This window comes from Lycium ferocissimum, chromosome 11 (genome assembly GCF_029784015.1).
Source record: "Lycium ferocissimum isolate CSIRO_LF1 chromosome 11, AGI_CSIRO_Lferr_CH_V1, whole genome shotgun sequence".
Lineage (NCBI taxonomy): Eukaryota > Viridiplantae > Streptophyta > Magnoliopsida > Solanales > Solanaceae > Lycium > Lycium ferocissimum.
Window position 1 is genome coordinate 48,494,428 of NC_081352.1, and position 9,138 is coordinate 48,503,565.

At 36.3% G+C, this 9,138-nt stretch overlaps 1 pseudogene; it reads right to left on the minus strand.

Annotated features, from left to right (window-relative positions):
- Window positions 1-458: 458 nt before the first annotated feature.
- Window positions 459-4,428, minus strand: LOC132036629 (universal stress protein PHOS32-like; annotated as a pseudogene).
- Window positions 4,429-9,138: the final 4,710 nt, after the last annotated feature.

Sequence of the window (9,138 nt, forward strand, 5' to 3'; positions counted from 1 at the left end):
CTCAAATAGCTTACTGGCCGTAACAGAAAGAGGTGTCGAACACAGCAGATCCCAATGGCCAATATCTTCATACATGCACCAGGCAGCAGTCACAGACAAACTCAATTGCAAGCAAAGCTAAATAACAGGTCTATTAATACATGTTGCTATTTGGTGTCGCACAGGATGGGAACCTGTTTAGCTATGTAAGTCTAAAAGCTGTCATATTTGTTGAAACTATCCACTCCGATACTGATTTGGTAATAGGTCAATATAATATGAGGCGCACCATACTAGAAATTTATGTTGCTCGGACTCTTAAAAAGTATTGCCAGGTGTGTATCGGATCCTCCAAAACCATGCATTTCTTTAGGATGCGACACGGGTGCGACAACATTTTTGGAGGATCCGAGCAACATAGCTAGAAATCACAGTAAATAGCAAACTCAAAATTAAGACACAATGCATGGTTACAAGTCAATGCATTCAACCACGAAACGTGAACTTATATAGCAGCTCCAGAAAGTTGGTTATTGCACATAGAAAACAGGCAGCCTATTCAAACACCTAAAACAACGCCCCCGCCCCAAAAAAAGAAAAGAGGAAAATGAAAAAGAAAAAAGAGAAGAAAGCTCATGAATATGAAGGCCAAACTTGATGAACTTGAGACACAGCAGAGGACATTTAGCAGAAAGAGAGATAGAGAACCACCAAATTCATTTCTCACTGGCACGGTCAACACCATTGAAGGCCATTTTGTCAGTACTGAAACATACACACGCGTCTTCATTATTCAAGAAGCCTTCTCCGTATCTGCATCATGCAAAGTCAGCTTGGTGATCAGTAATGTCGTCCAGAACAATGCAAATTACAATTCAAATCTCTTTTTTCCTCAGATGACACAAATGGGAGGAGAGGATATTGTTCCAAATGAAAGTAACTATTAGCCTGCATATATATGGAGTCTTCTGGCAGGTATATTTTTTCCTTTGGTATAGGAGGTTTACTAATAATTTCTTGCAATAGGTCCACTTCATGTAAACCGATCCAGTTTTGCTGATAATATAGCTAATTGAAAAGAATAGCGGGAACAGAAATTATGGTCACAAGAGAGGAAAAAACAAGACAAACATTCATTTTCTTTTAAGCCTTATATATATGCGCCGTTTGACAGCACTTCCATTTTTTACTGTTAAAAGTTCTCCAAAAAGGAATGAATTGTATCGAAGGATTTTAGACATTCTCGTGTTGTCAAATAACTTTTCACCATAAGTATGGAGGATTAGACTCAAGACAGTCGGTCTGAAATCAGATATAATCAAAATTACAGTTTCTTTCATGCCTCTCTTTTGTAGTGTAGATGAAAGAGAAGACTTTTCAAAGAGGGCCCTGGGCCTCTACTTAGGAACATACATTTTAATTGTACGCTGAATCCTTCTATCACACTAAACTTGAATGAATGTCAGACAAAACTGGCAACTATAGTTCACACTTGTAGTAAAGGTAAAGGATGCAAGATGAGAAATAACAAATTAAGCAGCTGGCAGTCTTACTCTTACATCATCAATGGAGATAAAAAAAAAAAATTCAACACTAGATTAAAACTTCAATGCCTTCTTTCAACTAGAGAAACCCGCAGGTATGCAAAATTCACTGCTCACCAATAATGATTTCAAGTTGAATAACAAACACACAGGCACCTCACAAAATTTATTTTACATATAATTTTTCTCCCTCAAGTTTAGTTCAGATCATGAGCCAATGTTACTTGCAGGAGCTAATGTCAGAATTATGAACGCTAAGCCAAGTATATCTAAAACGCATAATAACTCTGTTCCACAAGAACCTCAGGCACCATGTTTCATTCCAGAAATAGAAAACGTGTTTCTAGTAGCCAAGTTTTTTTTTTTGAGAAGGTAACAGCTAGTAGCCAAGTTTTAGTACGTCCTTAAAGACGAAACAGAATTACATCTCTCAATTCTTCTTTCATGGGTTAAACCTAGTCCTTCCAATATATCATCTTCTCCAGATTGTAAGCAGCAATCAACCTTTCAGAAGGGCGAGGTGGAAATTAAACGAAAAAACAAACAGAAACAAGCTTAAGATAAAGAAAGGGAAAGTGTCCAGCCCGTTTTTCACAGCTCAGAGTACTTAAGAGTACCCTCCCCAGTGATTCCTCTTCTCTCTTACTCTCTCTTTGTTGCCTCTTTTCTATCACCAACCATCCCCACGAGGGTTAATGATAAGCATAAACTCCTATGTCTCCTGTCTATTTTCTTTAGCCTGTCACTAAAAAGTCAAACTCTAATCCCCTGGACTTGCATTTGAAATGCACTCTCTCCTCATCAATTTCCCAAGACTGCCTCACCCGCACTTGCACTTACCAAGTCCTTGAAAATTTATTGTATCTTGTTTTCCTGTCTCCCTCCAACACTTTCCCATCTAATCCTTCAGTAGGCTATCTCATAACCAGAGCCCCCCCAACCCTCTCTTTTTCAGGATACCCCCTCTCGTAAACCGCTGTGTTACCCTTTCCTAAAATTCAATCTCCAAGTTTTCCCCCAGAAATCTAAAGTTTGCCTAATGGCGTATCATCTATACGTCTAATTTACGAGCTTACATGACCAGCATACCCCTTCAGGAAAAGGTACACCATAGAAAAATAGAAAGCTGATGCACTTTCCTTTTACTTATAAGTGAAATGGGAGGAGGAAACAACTAAGTTCAACTAACACAAATGTCAGAAAACATAAATGGAAAAAGAACAAAAACAGCGGAATGGAAGAGAAGAAATCATGAAATAAGAACCAGGAAGCTAAAAGCACAAATACTTGGCTTAAGCTAAGTTTCATTTAACATCTACCAAGAACTTACACTGTTTACCCAAACTTGTTTGAGACCCCAATCGAAGTAATTTCACTCCAACAAAGCCAAGCAACTAGATTGACGATCCTAAACAGAGAAATATTCAACCCCGCTCAGAACGTACAATCCACATGAATTTCCATAAAATGAAACAGACTCAACTAATCGATAATCATCAGACCATTCCCAGCTTTCCTACAGCACTCAATCGAAATAATTTCCTATAGCACTTACTTACAACTCGCTAAGGTGATCAAAACAAACTACACGCTGAACGTACAATCTACAAGAATTTCCATAAAATGAAACAGAGACTCAATTAATCAAGAATGATCAGTCTATTCCCAGTTTCCTACAGCAATCAATCAAAATACTTTCCTTTAGCATTACTTACAACTCACTTAGGTGATCGAAGCAAACTACACATTTGTCCCAATATATGTGATACTCTTTCCTTTTTAGTCAGTTCCAAAGAAAAATGACACGTTTCTATATTTAGTAACAATTTGATTTTAACTTCCCATTTTGCCCTTAATAAGATGATTTAAAGCCACACAAATATCTATGATTTCTTTTTACCACAAGCTTCAAAAGTTTCTCATTCATTCTTAAACTCCGTGCCCAGTCAAACACCATCACATAACTTGAACAGATGGCGTAATAAAGACACAACCTTTCATCATATTAATTAAATGCCCCATACACCATTCACCGTCTCATCTCACAAACTGATTCTTTTTTATCGAGCCAAGCAGTGGATATATTTTTCGTTAAAGCGCAACCCATAATTTTGCAAATTAAACACATATTGAATAAGTATCAAGATATACCTGTTCCTTTATCTGATGCATCATGATACATGGAATCCTCCCCCTCAGTCTCCTTTTCCACTAATTTTATTGAGTCGCCCTTGCCCAGACCTTCAGCACCATCATCACCACCAGGATACCTCACGACAATAACGGGACAAACACAATGTCTAACACAATAATCACTAACACTCCCAAGCCTACCTCCATCCGTCTCTCTACTCATCGCGCCAAATCCTCGACTCCCCATAATCACAGCACTCAATCCTAACCTCTCAATCTCCAAACATAACCTCTCTTTCATATCATGATCCTTAACAATCCTAATCTTATACGGAATATTCGCATCGACTAACGGTTGTGCCAAATCATTAGACTTATTACTCGTAAAATTATCGTAATCTTCTTCTAATTTTGCTTTGATTTTTCATCATTTGTATCAGTTGCATCTATTGAGCCCCAATCAGCACCGTATAAAACGGATGTTGGTCTAACGTGAAGGAGAATAACGGCGTCACCATGACGTAGGTAGTTTTCAACGGACCATTTAACGGCGTAAGCGCTTTCGTCGCTTAAATCAACGGCGATTGCGATTTTGCGATTTGCGTTTGATGTTGGTGTGCTTGGAGGGAAACGTGGTGATGCTGGTTGGTGCATTATTGCTGTTGGTGTTGGTGGTTTCTTTGGTGATGCCATTTATGCCTGGAAAGTGTTTGATGAAATGTCTGAAAGAAAATTGAAGGTCTAATATGCTTTTGTTTATGCCGGAAAGTGTTCGATGAAATGCCTGAAAGAAAATTTGAAGGTCTAATCTGTTGGTCGGAAAGTGTTCGATGAAATGCACCAAAGAAAACTGAAGGTCTAATCTGTTGGTGTATATATGCTTTTGTTTTATGCCCGGAAAGTGTTCGATGAAATGTGTGAGAGAAAAAGTGAAATTGGGTTATTCTGTTTGGATACTTTAAAGTTTGATTAAACACAAAATTTAAGAATAAAATAAAGAGTTTTGAAATTGGTAATTTTAAACATGTCATACGAAGTAATATTTATGTGATTTATAGTAATGCAAAGCATATGTCTTTCACATTTATATTTATCACTTAATTATGGTTAAGTTTATGTGTTTTCTCTTTAATTTTATATGTTTAAGTTGACTCCATTTGTTTGGTATAAATATCGATAGTGTGACTATAAAAGTTTCTCATTAAAGATAAATATAGAAGTTTAAGATAAGTTATATTGTAAGTGTTCGATGAAACGTGTGAGAAAAGTGAAGTTGGGTTGTATGGAAAGTGAAGGGCTGATTGTTTGGTTTATGTGCTTTTGTTTAGGCTGGTTGTTTAATGGGTTAGTAGCATTTTTGGTCTCTTGATTATTGATAAATTCTTATTCTAATTCTCGTGATATTCGACCAATCATATTTAATCTTTAATTATTTGAAATGTACACTTTTGATTCAATCCTTTTCTTGTGACTAATCACAGATTTTCTGTAGTATTAATTTTGTTTAATCTTTTAATTATCGATTGTTATATTAAAGTTGTATTTTTGCTCCATATTTAAGGGAATACATGAAGGAATTAAAATCACACATTTTAATTAGTTGAAGGAAGTTTTTAACGGCGTAAGCGCTTTCGTCACTTAGATCAACGGCGATTGCAATTTTACGATTAGCGTTGGATGTTGGTGTGCCTGGTGGGAAACGAGGGGATGCTGGTTGATGCATTATGGCTGTTGGTGGATTGTTTTGGTGATGCCATGTCCGAAAACTGTTCGACAAAATGTGTCTGAGAAAAAGTGAAAATTGTAGGGCTAATCCGTTGGTCTATGCTTTTGATTAGGCTTGGTGTCGTGTTAAAGGTATAGTAATTTAAACTCTGACCAATCCATAGTTATACTCTTGGGAGGTCGTTCGGTTTGCGGATTAAATTATCCCAAGATTGTTGTTTTAGGACTATCCTACCAAGTATATGATAAAATAATTTGAAGTTTGATGGGATAAGGTGAATGACCAAACACAAGATAAATTTAATCTCAAAACATCATCCTAGGTATCCCACCGTATCTTGCGTCTCAAATGACCCCTTTAGGTTTCATTTTATATGGTTAAGTTTGAATGGAATAAAACACAAAATTTAAGAAGAAAATAATAATTTCAAAATTAATGGGATTAAACATATTTATGTATGACATTTGTGTGTAAAAGTTTCTGGATTAAAGGGTGAAATGAAAAGTAAAGGTAAATTAGGGGTTGTTTGGTAGGCGATCGAGTTATACGGTATATTAGAAGATAGAATTAATTATGAGGAATCTATGTGGAGTATTATTTTATGCAGATATTAATTATGTGGGATTCAGCTTTTTTTTTTTTTCATGTATTAGTTATGAGGTTCGTTGCTTTCGGAGATCTAGGCAGTAGTTTATTTTCATTGGCGCCGGACCACGTACGCCGAGGGAAGCGATGGGATGACGGTTGGTATGCATGATGGCGGTCGGCGGTCAGTGGTCAGTCGGAGGATTCTGTTGGTGGCTTCTTGGGTGATGCCATATGCCCGGAAAGTGTTCGACGAAATGTGTGTGAGAAAGTGAAATTGGGTGTATGAAAATTGAAGGGTTAATTGCGTTGGTGTATGCTTTTGTTGAACCTGGTTATCGTGTTAAAAGGTTAGCATTTTGAATAGCCACAGCATTTAAGAATAAAATAAAGAGCTCCGAAATTGTTAGTTTTAAACAAGTCGCAGTACTTGTGAAATTACCATATCTTAAACATATTCACTAATTCAAGCGTTGTATTATCACTAAGGGATTGGAATTTACGAAATAACCTACAATTATAGAATTCTTACGTCAAACTTGAAATATTTAAATTTTCAATTAATTTTAAATGCATATGTTTCTTAGTTTTTAATTCCTTATCGTATAGACAAATAGCTTAATTTATTAGTAATTCCTCAAATATTTACAAATATCCAATAGGAGCATGTAAAAACGAACAATTCCTTAATTATAACTGCTTTGCTAACCCGATTCGTCATGGTGACTCTCCTAGGTTTTCAACGAATCAATAGTACTCGCGCCCAATTTGAAATTTTTGTCACTGTATTTTAGGATCAATTAGATACTAGGTGTTTGATAAAATGCCACAGAGACAATCGAAGAGCAACAACTATTGTGCCTTCTTTACAGAACTCAAAAGGAGAGGCTAAGATAAAGATTCCATTAAGCTGTTTGATGTGTTGTCACAAAGGCTGGATTTTCTTCAAAGATGTTTGATTTGTAGAGTATGCCTAAAATTAAGCTCTTGCGAGTTTGGAATTTTTTGTCATTTTGAGTTGTCGGGTTCTAAAATTAATAAGTTGAAATGTATTTTTAAGACAAATTCAGTGGTTAGAACCAAAATTATCGGATTATGACGAACCTAATAGCCGAAACTGGCGGGTTTTAGTCTTTTTATGTTGTCGAATTCTAGATTAATAGTTTAGTTTTTTGTTATTTCAACACTTGTAAGCCCCTCGCTGAAACCCTTCATTGATCCCCTTTTGTTGTCACAAAGGCCATGCCTTGTTTTCAAAGTTATATACTAACTGGGTAGATGCGGAACTAAGATTTGAAACTTTTTAATTGGAATTTTAGTCATTTTTGTGTTACCGAGTTCTAAATTACTTACCTCTATTTCAATTTATTTGTCTTACTTTCTTTTCTTATTTGTTTCAAAAAGAATATATCTTTCCTAAAATCTCACATGACATATCTAAGACCACAAGTGTTTAAGACTGGTGAGATATACATATATTTAGTTTAAGAGAACATGATTAAAAGTCTTTACTTTCTTAAACTACGTGTCAAGTCAAACTAAAAAAAAAAAAATTAAAATTGATAAGACTAATTAGACATATTAAATGAATTTTCGAAGACAAAATATACAACCGAATCAAAACTATCGTTGTCAACAGCCCCACACCTTCTTAGCCCCGTCCGTTTACTTGAAAACCATTTTTTTCAAAGAATATTAAAGCCTGGGGGGTCGGGTTTCCCCGGGGTTTATTTTGGGGGTTTTAGGTTTAAACCTTTCCCCCCTTTTGCAAAGGGGATTTGCCCTTTTGAGTTGGGCTCGTCGCACGGGGGGGCCAGGTGGGTTATCTCTCCCCCTGGTTTGTTAGCCATTGACGGGGCCGGGTTTTTTCCCGTGCGCAACCCTGGGGGCCCTGCGTTCCCCTTTTCATCAAAGAAAAAAACTAAATAACATTGTAAAACCTTTTTCCTAATATGGGCCGAAAAACCTTTTCCCCTCTGACACCTTTTCTTGCTTTGAAAATAGGTTAAGCCGGGGGTTTGCTTATCCCGTTTTTTTTTGGAAGGTTTCCATAAAAGTTTTAGCTGGGGGGGGGGGGGCCCCCCCCGAAGGGGTCTTGCCTTACCCCCAAATTTTCAATTTTGGGGCAAAAAAGGGGGCAATGGTGCCGGGGGGGTCCTTGTTGGTTTTTTGTTTTAAGTGAACGGAATGAGAAAGTCTCGAGTAGATTTGTAAGTGAACTTGTAAAAGAAAGTTATATGTTATCGTGTTTTATTTGTTAAAATGTAAGTTCGAGGCCACGATTTTCGTCGATTATATTTCTCACACATCGCACCTCTATGCACCTGCCCCCCCCCACCCCCCCCCCAAAAAAAAAATTTAAAAAAAAAAGGGCAAAATTTGGGCATTTTTCCGGGGGGAAAACCAGGAAAAATATTTTTGGGAATTTTCCCGGGCTTTTACTAATTGTTAAAAGCAGGCCAAATTTGGCCAAAAAAGGGTAAAAGAATTTTAAATGGCCTTTTTTTTTCCAAAAACGGCAGTTAATTTCATACCCCCTTTAAAAATTGCTTTTGGTAAAAACCAAAACCTTTTCCCATTGTTTAATTTTTTAAAATTTTAAAAAACTTTTTTGGAAGCTTAATTTGTTTGGGGATTAATTTTTCCTTTAAAAAAAGGCCCTTTAAAGGAAAATTTCATTCCCACCCAAAAACTTTCAATTCGTTTAAGGAGTTTTTTTAATAACCTTTTTTTTCTAAAATTGTTTTTTAAATTTTGAAGGGTTTTGAAAAAAAGGCCCAAAAAAGGAAATTTTTCTTTCATCCCAAAAATAAGGCGCCCTTAAATTTGTAATGGGCCTATTTTTAAAACCCAAAGCCCTTAAAAATTTTTAAAAGCTTTTTTTTTTAAAAAGCGTTTAAAATAAAGCCTTTATTTTCCTTTACTTTCCTATGAAACCCCCAGGCTTTGGTTTTAACAATTAAACCCAAGTAATTGGGGCCTTCACCTTTTTAGTTAAAGCCGGGGATCTTCAAAGTTGAAATTTTCAAAAATTGGAGCAATTTTTTAAACAAAAACCCAACCCCCAAAAAAATCCGTTTTCTTTGGCCTTTTAATAAAATTCCAGGGTAAGGAAAAATGCCGGCCCCCCAAAGGAAAGTGACTCAAATTTTTCCTTTAAAAAGGGTGGCA